This window comes from Moschus berezovskii, chromosome 8 (genome assembly GCF_049115385.1).
Source record: "Moschus berezovskii isolate FMDL1 chromosome 8, NW_MosBer_1.0, whole genome shotgun sequence".
NCBI lineage: Eukaryota > Metazoa > Chordata > Mammalia > Artiodactyla > Moschidae > Moschus > Moschus berezovskii.
Genome location: NC_142467.1, coordinates 79999660 through 80012846, shown reverse-complemented (window position 1 = coordinate 80012846; position 13187 = coordinate 79999660). Strand labels below are relative to the sequence as shown.

The 13187-nt window shown below is 35.6% G+C and overlaps 1 pseudogene; it reads right to left on the bottom strand.

Annotated features, from left to right (window-relative positions):
• Window positions 1-13187, bottom strand: part of LOC129558875 (CREB-regulated transcription coactivator 2-like) — a 61194-nt pseudogene that overhangs the window by 14024 nt on the left and 33983 nt on the right.

The window sequence follows — 13187 nt, the reverse complement described above, 5'->3', positions numbered from 1 at the left end:
AGTAGTTGCTTTTTCTTTCATAACTGAAGTTCCTATAGCTTGAATAGTTCCAGGGGAAAAATAAAAGCTCTCTGTCAGCATATTTATCAGGTTAACATTACATTTATAAATTAACCTATGGATAATTAATACCTTTTTATATTAAATCTACATAGACAAAAATAACAAAAGAATTTTCACTTTTTTAAGTCTCCTTTGGTTCTGTCAGAGCATTTTAATTTTCTTCATGTAGATTTCACATCTTTATTAAGTTGATTCAAAGGTATATTCTTTCACACTGCTGTCTTAAACAGGGTATGCTTTTCAATACATTGGCTGTGCATGTGTGCTCAGTCTCTCAATCGTGTCCAACTTTTTGCAACTTTTAATTTTATGTAATCATGGTGATCATATGGGGCTTATCTTTGGATACAATATGGTGAATTTTACTACCACACTTTTAAGACTGAATAATACTTGCTTTATTGGAAGGACTGATGCTAAAGCTGAAACTGCAATACTTTGGCCACCTCATGCAACGAGTTGACTCACTGGAAAAGACTCTGATGCTGGGAAAGGTTGGGGGCGGGAGGAGAAGGTGACGACGGAGAATGAGATGGCTGGATGGCATCACCGACTCTGTGGACATGAGTTTGAGTGAACTCCGGGAGTTGGTGATGGACAGGGAGGTCTGGCGTGCTGTGATTCATGGGGTCGCAGAGAATCGGACACGACTGAGCGACTGAACTGAACTGAATACTTGCTTTCTGGGAATAATCCCACCTGGTCATAATGTATTGATCTTTGAAATGATAGAGTGCCTTGACCTTTCCTCTTGGTGCATATATTTTTGTTCACCTGTATCCATTCTATAATTTACCTCATTGGTTCTTGTCCTTTCATCATCTATTTTTTTACTTGACATTTCAGTCAATACTATTATTGTCTTATTTTTCTTAATTAATGCTTTTAATATTATTCCCTATATTTCTTTTGGTCCTATAAATTTACTTCAAGATTGCTCATTTTATTACCTTTTGGTTATAGTGGTTGGTATGCTACAACACCTTTTTTATTTCTTTTTTTCTCAATGTACTTTTTCCTGGGGAGACTGACTGGTTGGCCTAGAAATTTGAAGATGAAGTTGTTTCCAAAGGAAGAGAGCCCTCCTAAAAAAGAGAGTTTTCCATGAGGTGGTCACTATCCCTTGTTCTGCTATGCACACCATAGTTGGGGGTCCCAGAATAATCCTGATGTTGCCCACTATTCCTAGCCAGCACTAGGCTGGATGATGTTATTTTCTGCAAAGAAAAGAAAGAAAGAAAGCACTGTGGCACCAATCCACAAAACTCAATGATAATAAGACAGTTCAGTTCGGTTTAGTTGCTCAGTCGTGTCTGACTCTTTGTGACCCCATGGACTGCAACACGCCAGGCCTCCATGTCCGTCACCAACTCCTGGAATCTACTCAAACACATGTCCACTAAGTTGATGATGCTATCTAACTATCTCATCCTCTGTCTCCCCTTTCTCCTCTTGTCTTCAATCTTTCCCAGCATCAGGGTCTTTTCCAAAGAGTCAGTTTTTGCATCAGGTGGCCAAAGTATTGGAGTTTCAGCTTTGACATCAGTTCTTCCAATGAATATTCAGAACTGATTTTCCCTAGGATGGACTGGTTGGATCTCCTTGCAGTCACAGGGACTCTCAAGAGTCTTCTCCAACACCACAGTTCAAAAGCATCGGTTCTTTAGCACTCAGCTTTCCTTATAGTCCAACTCTCACATCCATACATGACTACTAGAAAAACTATAATCTTGACTAGATGGACCTTTGTTGGCAAAATAATATATCTGCTTTTTAGTATGCTTTCTAGGTTGTTCATAGCTTTTCTTCCAAGGATCAAGTGTCTTTTCATTTCATGGCTGCAGTCACCATGTGCAGTGATTTTAGAACCCCCCAAAATGTCACTGTCACTGTTTTCATTGTTTCCCCATCGATTTGCCATGAAGAGATGGGACCAGATGCCATGATAGTTTTCTGAATGTTGAGTTGTAAGCCAACTTTTTCAGTCTTCTCTTTCACTTTCATCAAGAGACTCTTTAGTTCTTCTTCACTTTCTGCCATGGGATTCTCCAGGCAAGAGTACTGGAGTGGGTTGCCATTGCCTTCTCCCTTAAACATAGCACCAAAGCTTAAATTCAAGTGCTAGGAGTTTCATCACATTGCCTAAATCAGTTTTCATATGTCAATTGCTTTGGATCAGTATGATGATTAAAAAATTATTAGTAGAAAAAAATGCATCGAAATTTCTGATTCCTCAAAATATGGTAAGCCAGCATGAATCTAATTTTTTTTTTTTTTTTTTGTACAGTCTCCATTATTGACGTGATACAGAAAGCCTAAGGAGGCTGATGGGTTTGTTAAACTTATAAAAATGAGAAAAACCAAGGGTGACGAATACAAGGTGGCTGGGTAACAGTGTGCTTGCTAAGACAGCATCCAAGAGTGGAACAGGGCAAAGGATATGTGTATGTGTGTTTGGGAAAAGGTTTTTAAGTATGTCCTTGTCTTCCTATCCAGAGATCAAATTGCCAACATCTGTATGCAGGTCAGGAAGAAACAGTTAGAACTTGACATGGAACAAGACTGGTTCCAAATTGGGGAAGGAGTACATCAGGGCTGTATACTGACATCCTGCTTATTTAACTTATATGCAGAGTACATCATGAGAAAAGCTGGGCTGGACGAAGCACAAACTGGAATCAAGACTGCCAGGAGAAATATCAATAACCTCAGATATGCTGATGTGACTTAGTTTAATATTTTACAAGGTCTAATAAGATAACAAGATCAGAACTATACAATTTCAGAGTATCTAGCCACACTCTGTAAGAACCATAAATGAGCTCATTTGGTCTCCAGATAGCCTTCAGATAGCCCACAATGGCCATCTTTCCTAAAAATTTAAGGAAAAAGTACTAAGTTCATATTGCTACTATTTCATCTACTAATATTCTCTGATGGAAGTACTTTTTCTCCCCAAATACAAGTATCCAGTTTGCAGGACTTCCCTGGCAGATCAGTGGTTAAGACTCTGAGCTTTCACTGTAGGAAATATAGGTCTGATCCCTGATCAGGAACCAACATCCTACATGTCATGTGGTATGGCAAAAAAAATGTATCCAGTTTTCTTGGTGACTCATGGGCTGTTAGAATATCATTCCTGACACACAATCTGTTTTCATAGTTGTTCTGCCCTCCCTAGAATGTTGCACATCTGTTGCTTTCTAGACCCTATTTGACTAGGGAATGCCTGCTTCCTTCCCCACACTATAAGTAAGGGAGCATTAAAACTTAATCTATAGTTTAAAAATCAGTTATAAATCATTTATAATTTATAAATATATATAAATTACATATATATATAATTTATAAATATCAGTGTATATGCCCCCTCATTTAATTTCTATTTCTACTGCTACAGTTCATTTATAATTAGTCTAATGCACGGCTTATTGGAATCTGTATTTTCTTATGAGGTACAATTGATAGTGGGGTGTTTATTAAAAAATATCAGCTGGGCCACATTCTGGATGACTCGAGTTCTGTTCTATCACCTAAAATTTAAATATCCTGTCCTGGAGTTCTCCCCACATACTGGGGATAAGGTGTGGGATGGTGTCCCCTTCCTTTAATTCAGAGCAGATCTCTTAAGATAACGCTCTGTCCAAGAAAAGCAAACCAGTCATTCAATTGGCCTCTTTCCCTCTTCCACCAGCAACAATTTCCAGGTCAAAAGGAAACACAAAAAATAACAGCATGTTAATATGAATTCACAGGTGAGTTTGTGGACTTCACTCGGAAGTCATGATGTACCTGCCTTTGTGTCCTTAATCTTCTCCCCTTCAGTGATCATCTTTCTTGTTTGCTGTAATATCTGGGGATATTTAGATGATACTGGTGGTCTTCTCCCACCTTCCCCCACTATTCCTGCCTTCACCCTGACCAAGACTCTTATTTAATTGGTCTGCAACATGACCTGAGCATTGCAATTTTAAAAAACCCACCGACCCGATGATTCTAATATGTGTTCAGGGTGTCTAGTGCTTCACTAAGCTTTTCTTCCAATCTGCATCTAAACCCAGTTGTGAGACCAGATGTAGTTTCTTTCTCAGAGATCAGAACCAACTATATAAATAGTGGCATACTGTGCAAAATTAAAATACTGAACCCCTTTTTCAAAACTGTTAAGAATTTCATGACTGTGGAAACAGAGTATGGAATCAAGCATGGTTTCCTTCTTGGCGTGGGGTCCTGGTCACAGGTATAACATTGACTGGGCTGGTCCTGCCTGAAATCTGGAGGTAACAGTTAAGAGGTTTCCCTGCTGTGGGTTGTATTTTTTCTTCCATACTTCTCTGCTTCCCTACTCAGGCTCTTTTGTCTACTCATCTATTACTATGACTGCATTATTCTGCCCCCACACCCTACCTGATTTGGTTGGTAAAGGTGGTATTAAGAGCAACGTGAATTGTGTTAGTGGTTGGGGGCGGGAGGAGAAGGGGACGACAGAGAATGAGATGGCTGGATGGCATCACCGACTCTATGGACATGAGTTTGAGTGAACTCCGGGAGTTGGTGATGGACAGGGAGGCCTGGCGTGCTGTGATTCATGGTGTCGTGGAGAGTCGGACACGACTGAGCAACTGAACTGAACTGAACTGAACTTCTGTCTATTTCCTTGGATACCGCTTCCTTATGTGTTATTGTCCTCTTTTTCTTATTTGGTTATTACCAGGAAATTAAAGGGATATTTTTAACAGATAGCTTTTCCACATTTTTACCCAGAAGATATTTTTGCAATTTTGATTTTATTTTAATGTAACCTGTTACATTTAAGCAATGAAAACATACTTTTTGATATGAAAATTAACCAGGACAAAGCCAATGAGAAAATGATCCTAAAGCTGTTCTTGTATAAGCCACAGTTATTCTTAAAACAAGTCTCCCATTGTGTGCTAAAGAAATATGAAGTATAAGGTAACTACTAGATACTTAACAATTATACAAAATTCCACATGACTTTCGGGACTAATTTTCCTCTTGCCACACTTGCCCATTTCAATTATAGCTCCCTCCCCTTCCCTGAACCTTCCAATAACTTAAATAAGGGACAACATAGGATTCATGTCTGGAAAGAGATACAAGCATCACAGAAACATAGTCTATAATAATCATCACATCCTTCAAGATAAGCAGTTTTGACTCTGGGGTCAGGGTTGGAACTGAATTTCAGGACCTAGTATTTCCTTTGCCTCAGAAAGATGAAGCTGTCAGCACCTCTGACAGGTCCCTGCATCCAACACCCAGCTGACCTTGAGGCATGGGTGGATTTACAATACTCATACCCAGTGAGTGGGGAAGGAGCCAACACCACTGTGATGTAGTGCTATGTCAGTTAAAGTGGGAGAAGACTGCTCATTCTGGATCTCAGTAAGACTTTAATCATCTAGATTGAAGCTGAAGTTTATATGACATACAGATGTAAAATCTCTGGGAATTAAGCAGCCAGAGGCTCAGCAAGAACACACTGAAAAGGAAAATAAAGGCCCGCTAATGTGAAATGTATAATAGTGAGCCTAACAGGTGTATGTGATTCTGGTAGATGTAGGGCAATCCCCTTGCTGATATGATTGCTGAAATAGTTCTTTCCTCTCTTTTTAAGCATGTTCTGTCAATTCTTCAAAGTCAAGCTCAAGTGTAATGCTTAAGTAAAGTTTCTCCTAATGGAATCTAACACTATTTTTTCTTCTGAACTTTTCTCCCTATTGTTGATTCTGCTGGTAAATATATATATACATGCACACACACACACATACATATATATATATATATACATACACATATGTGTATTCTATCCTGTTAAATCACTCATTTTTGTATGTTAAAAAAATAAATATAAAAGGTATATGAATGGTTTAATATATGCGAAGTTTATATGATGCAAAGAGCTGACTTGCTGGAAAAGACCGTGATGTTGGGAAAGACTGAAGGCAGGAGAAGAGGATGACAGAGGATGAGATGGTTGGATGGCATCACAAACTCAACATGAGTTTGAGAAAGCTCCAGGAAATGATAAAGAGACTGAACAGCAACAAATGTATGTACTCTTTGTCACACCAACTAGAATGCTTAATACCATGGCCAAAATCATAGTACAAGCCCTGTATAGTCATTTTGTTCCTAATTATGCTGAATGCAATGCTGTGACCCTATCATTCAATGTTAAGTAAAAGTGAGTGTTGTTGGATATATGAAAAGTAGAACAGTTTATCAATTCTGAACAAAGAATTATTTTAAGTAAATATACTCCGTGTGAATTTGGAATAAACTTGGTGAAGCTAACTTTTCTTAACCATATTTAACCTCTACTTTTTACCTGTTAAACTATACAAAAAGGTCAAAGGTAGGGCTTCCCTAGTAGCTCAGTTGGTAAAGAATCTGCCTGCAATACAGGAGACCTGGGTTCGATCCCTGGGGTGGGAAAAACTCCTGGAGACTGAAATGGAAACCCACTCCAGTTCTCTTGCCTGGAGAATTCCATGGACAGAGGAGCCTGGTGGGCTACAGTCCACAGGATTGGAAAGAGTCAGACATGACTGTGCGACTAAATTTCACTTTCTTTCACAAAAAGTAGAAGGAAAGGCGTAAAGAAAAATCAGAAACACAGTAAAGCATGACATTGTGAGAGATAAATGGAAACATCTCCTCCATTTCCCATACCAATAATTTGAACCAAATCTCAGAGGTTAATTTTTTTTTCTACTTACGTGGTAGACATATGTTTTAAATGTCCATCCAAACACAGTTCCATAGGAAAATTTTTTCTTATAAGAAACAAGGCAGATCTTGGGGTAGAAATTTAATATGAAGTAACAAACCAGACAATAAAAATAACTTTACCAAATACCATAGACCCACCTTGTGGTAAAAGTGTGTTTCCCAGGGTCAACGTAAAGAGATAATGAATCCTTTTTCCTAATTTTAGCACAATGGCAAATTTAGTCACTTGAATTCTAGTTTTTATAAGAGAAAATACACCAAATATTTTCTAAATTTTAATTCTTTAAAAATATCATGTTTAATAAAGAAGAAATAACATATTCTGTTACCAGGAATTTATTAGGAAATGGAATGATTGGGTAGTTTTAACAAATACAAGAAAGGTATCTTTAAAAGTATGTCTTTTAAGAGATTTTTGTATATTAATTTTGAGTCCTGCAACTTCACTGAATTCACTGATGCGCTCTAGTAGTTTTCTGATAGCATCTTTCAGGTTTTTTATATATATTATCATGTTATTTGCAAACAGTAACATTTCACGTCTTCCTTTCCAATTTGTACATCTTTCATTCTTTTTTCTTCTCTAATGATTATGACTAGGGCTTCTAAAATTATGCTGAATAAAACTCTTGTCTTACTCCTGAACTTAAGGGAAATGCTTTCAGCTTTTCACCGTTGAGTATGCTATTAGCTGTGAGTTTGTCACATTTGGGCTTTATTATGTTGAGGTTTAGTCCCACCATGCCTACTTTCTGGAGAATTTTTTTTAGAAACAGATGCTGAATTTTATCAAAAGCTTTTGCTGCGTCTATGGAGATGATCATACAATTTTATTTTTAAATTAGCTAACATGATATGTCAGATTGGTTGATTTGAGAATACTGAAAAATCCTTACACTGTTGGAATAAATTACACATGATCATATTTTATGATCCTTTTAATATATTGCTGGATTCGGTTTCCTAGTATTACTAGTATTTGGTAGAGAAAAATACATTGTTGGTGGGGATGTAAATTGTTGCAGCCATTGTAGAAAACAGTATGAAGTTTTCTCAAAAAAATGATAAATAGAACCACCATATGAGCCAACAACTCCACTTTGGGATATATATTCAAAAGAACAAAACCACTAACTGGAAAAGATACATACATCCCAATGTTCATGAAGCATTATTTACAACTGCTAAGATATTGGAAACAACCTAAGCATCCATCAACAAATGAATGGGTAAGTAAGATGTGATATATATGATGGAATACTGATCAGCCATAAAAAGGAGGAAGTCCTGCCATCTGCAGCAACATGAATGGACTAGGAGAGCATTCTCCTAAGTGAAGTAGATCAAACGGATAAAGACAAATACTGTATGTTATCACTCATATGTGGAAGCTAAAGAATACAACAGACTAATGAATATAACACAAAAAAGAAGCAGACTTACAGATATAAAGACAAACTATATAGTGGGGAGGGGGAGGGGCACTATAGGGGTGGGGAAGTGGGAGATTCTATAAGATAGGCTCAAGGATGTATTTTACAACATGGGGAATACAGCCAATAATGTGTAATAACTATAAATTGAATATAACCATTAAAATTGTATAAAACTTTAAAAAAATAAAATTAAACTCTTTCAGGAAAACAGTCCTTTCATGAGAAAATTAACAAATTATTTGAAAATGAAAAAAGCAAAGAAAGTAAGAAAAATATAATGTGAAGTAATCCGAGTTCATATAATTCACAAATACAAGTTGTGGATATCAAAGTATTTTACATACACATAAAACCAGGAGAAAAAAGAAAGTAAGAAATTCATGTTGAATATTTTCAATGAAAAAGGAAAGTTATAATAATTTCGATTGGATTTTCATAATCATTTGCTTACACCAAAATATAAGATGCTTATAAGTGAAACAACTTCTTAATAGTGATCAAGTTAACTCTGGACATTAGAAAAACTCATGAAAACAGTATTAAATCTATTTTAAATATTTTCTAGGATATTATAAATTAATACAGCAGGATAGGCTAAAATTAAACATTTACAGTCTAGAATTATCTTCTTAAATATATAACTCTTTTAAAAATGTCAACTAAAATATCATTATTATGCAGATTTAAAGTCATTTACCAAAAATTACTTTTTTATTAGCATTTTACACACTTGGGGTACTAAACTGTTATGGTGTATTCCTGACTTTTTATTTTGAGTTCATAGTATAAATCCTAAGCTAAAAAGTCTTTACAGACACTCAAAATCATGTTATACACAACATTTTGGGAATCAACAAGTAATTTTAATTTTAAAAAATGACTTGAATAACTCATTCCAAAGAGATTGCTTCATTTTAATAATAGTGAATTTTAGAAAATATGTGCTGCATTTGTTCTGAATTAAAATGTTCTTCTGGTGTTTACTTATTCTTTCTTACTGTTTTCCCTAAGGATACTTATACAATAATGTGTTCACTTATACTGGTTTACCAGAATGAGGGAAAAAAAAGGGTAAAAATTTACAATATATTTTATGACCAAAACCTCCAAGATTCTTTCAAATACTGCTGCAGGGAGGCATAACCATTTTTCTTTTTGTGGTAAAATGCAAGCATGTGCTGTTTTCCTTCACATAGAGCAAAATATCCATGGTCCTTTTTTCTTTCTTTAATATATTTCTACTGATTTCCAAAAAATTTTCCACCACTTGTAATGAACATATGAAGTGGTTCTATGGTTGTGTTAAGGTTAACTCATTATTTCATTCTCTGTTTGCTGAGAGTAGTGTTGATTATTTAATTTAGAATGTTACTTTAAAAATATTTACAGCAAAGTTGCTTTCACTACCATGGTGGGCATATAAATAAACATGGTAAAAACTGGAAGCAACCCATGTGTCCACTGATGGATGAATAAACAAACAGATGTGATGTGGTGTTTGTGTGTGTGTGTGTGTGTGTGTGTATAAAGTAGAATATTAAGTCATAAAGAAGAAAGCAATAAGGACACATGCTATACCACAGACGAACCTTGCAGATATTTATTTATATAAAATGAATCAATTACAATAAAAATGTCTATGAAGGACATAAAGTAGCCAAATTCAGAAACAAACAATAGAATGGTAGTTGCCAGGGGCTGGATGGAGGGGGATAAGGAGTTACTGTTTAGTGTGAAGTTGTACTTTTAAAAGATGAAAAGATTCTGTGGATGAAGGCGATGACAGTAGTGTAACAGTGTTAATGTAAGCAATGTCACTGGAATGCACACTTACCAATGGTTAAGGCAAAAAGTTTTATGTGATGTATATTTTACAAGTTTTTAAAAAAATGTTAAGTGCTCTGAAAATAAATGAGTATGCTGACCTCATGAGTTGTATAGTTGGATTTAAGAATGATCCTTGGAGTCAGAGTTGTGTTTGAAATTTTTACCACAGAATGACTGTATATTCTTGGCCTTGATGGTCTTCAATAGCAAGGGAATACGTATATATTTATTATGGTGCTGCCCTGATACATAAATGAGAAAACATCCAGCCATTTCTCTCACAGGGTAATCTTTTACAAGGCAAATTGTAATATGGACTATTAGGTGATGAAGAGACTATATTTGCTTTATGCAGACTACTCTTTCATTGATTCAAACTGAATCATATACTTCCAGCCAAAATGAACAACTGTAGCTGGAGCACAGATGCTGTATTTAAGAAGTGTGTACTTTGCATTCCTAACAATAGACAACAAACATTGGAATTAAGTAAGAAATCTGTGCTAAAGAACTGACGGCAAAAAAAGGAAGCCACAAAATTCTTGAACTAAAACTAGACAAAATCAATGCCAGATTTGCTCAGGGAAACTTGGATTTTATGCCTACACACACACACACACACACACACACACACACACATATATACACACACACTTTGTTACTAAAAAGTTATTTGCAAATAATATATCAAATAAGGGGTTTATATACAAACTACACACACACACCAGAAAAACAAAAACATAAAAATGGGAAGAGGATCTAAATAGAAATTCTTTCAAAGACATAGAGACAGCTAACAAAAACATGAAAAGATGTTCAGAGTCACTACAGGCAGATTCTTTACCATCTGTGCCACCAGGCTACCAGTGTGGTAGCCTACCCCTTCTCTAGGGGATCTTCCTGACCCAGGAATCGAACTGGGGTCTCCTTTATTGCAGGCAGATTTTACTAGCTTACCAGGGAAGCCTGATTATAGTCACTCAGTCATGTCCAACTCTTTGTGACCCCATGGACTGTAGCCTGCTAGGCTCCTCTGTCCATAGAATTCTCCAGGAAAGAATACTGGAGTGGGTAACCTTTCCCTTCTCCAGGGGATCTTCCCAAACCAGTGATCGAACCCAGGTCTCTTGCATTGCAGGTGTATTCTTTACCACCTGAGTCACCAGGAAAGCCCAAGAATACTGAAATGGGTGACCTGTGCCTTTCTTCAGAGGATCTTCCTAATCTAGGAATTGAACTGGGGTCTCCTGCATTGCAGGCGGACTCTTTACTAGCTGAGCTATCAGGGAAGTGCAAATCAAAATTACAATGAGGTATCACCTCACACCAGTCAGAACGGTTATTAGAAAAAGTCTACAACAACAAGTGTTGGAGGATGTGGAGAAAAGGGAAATTTCATGTACTATTGGTAGTAAAGTAAATAGATGCAGCCTCTGTGGAAAATAGTATGGAGGTGCTTCAAAAAATTATAAATATAACTATTATTATATCCAGCACTCCCACTCCTTAGCATTTATCCAAAGAAAACAAAAGTACTGATTAGAAAAGATACATAAATCTCTATGTTCACTGCAACATTATCTACAATAGCCAAGACATGGAAGCAACTTAAGTGCTCATCAAGAGATGAATAGATAAAGAAGATGTGACATGCATATATTCCATACATATATGGAATATTATTCATCCATAAGAAGGAATAAATCTTGCCATTTGTGACATGAATGAACTATAGGCTATTATGCTAAATGAAATGTCTGGAAGAAAAAGACAAATACTGTATGATTTCACTTATATATGAAATATAAAAAATAAATGAACAGAAACAGAGTTAAAGACACAGAAAACAGTTGGTTGGCAGAGAGGGGAGGAAAGAAATAGGTGAGACAGATAAAGAGGTACAAACTTCCAGTTTCAAAATAAATGAGTCACACGTATGAAATATACAGGGGAAAATATAGTCAATAATTGTAACATCTTTGTAAGTTGACAGATGGTAACTAGACTTATCCTGGGGATCATTTTGAAATGGGTTGAAATATTGTATCACTATGATGTGTAACAAGAACTATTGTGCTGTATGGGTCAATTTTATTTCAAAAAGAAAGAAATGCAAAGAAAAATAGATGATATTTGTGGTCACCAGAGGGAAGGAAAATTGAATGAAAGCAATGGAAATGTACAAACTTCCAGTTATAAGAAAAATAAGTACTAGGGATGTATACATATAATCTGATAAATACAATCAATACAGTTTCATATATGAAAATTATTGAGTGAATCCTAAAATTTTCCATTACAAAATAAATAACTTTTTGTATTTCTTCAGTTTTGTATCTATATGAGATGTTGTTTATTTAACAAATTTCTTGTGGTAAAAATTTCATGGTGTATATAAATCAAGAAATTATGCTGTACACCTTAAGCTTATACAGTACCATATATCAATTGTAGCTTGATAAAACTGGAAAAAAATACAATAACAATTTTAAAAATTAAGACTTTTATAATTTAAAATTTTTTATGAGAGAAAAATAAAGCCATTATTATCATGTCATGAATGTTTTACATTAGGAAAATTATAAATCATGGCATCTTAGAAATACGATCAGGCATATTAGATTATCCAAAGAGCAATATCAAGCAAAGCTGAAAATCTGCACAACTGGCCCCTTACAAAAATTTGCCAATTCTGACAGGGCATAATAATTTATGCTAATTTAATTGTGATCCATGCAAAATACAGAGGAGTTAGGTGAACCACCATATTTTGTTTTGTTCTGTTGATAAAAGAGCTCTCCCAAGTCAACAGAAATACTATATTTCTCTTCTCTAGCTGATAAATTATTTTGTTTTTAAAATCAAGATTCTGTGTATTTTAATTACACAGAATAATTACGATTTAATAAAAAGAAAAAAGATCATTTAAATACGTAACAGATAATATTAACTGCTGTCAGGTACCCGGTTAAATGATGCTGAAGCTGAAGCTTGAATACTTTGGCCACCTGATGCAAAGAGCTGACTCTTTGGAAAAGACCCTAATGCTGGGAAAAATTGAAGGCAGGAGGAGAAGGGGAAAACAGAAGACAAGATGGTTGG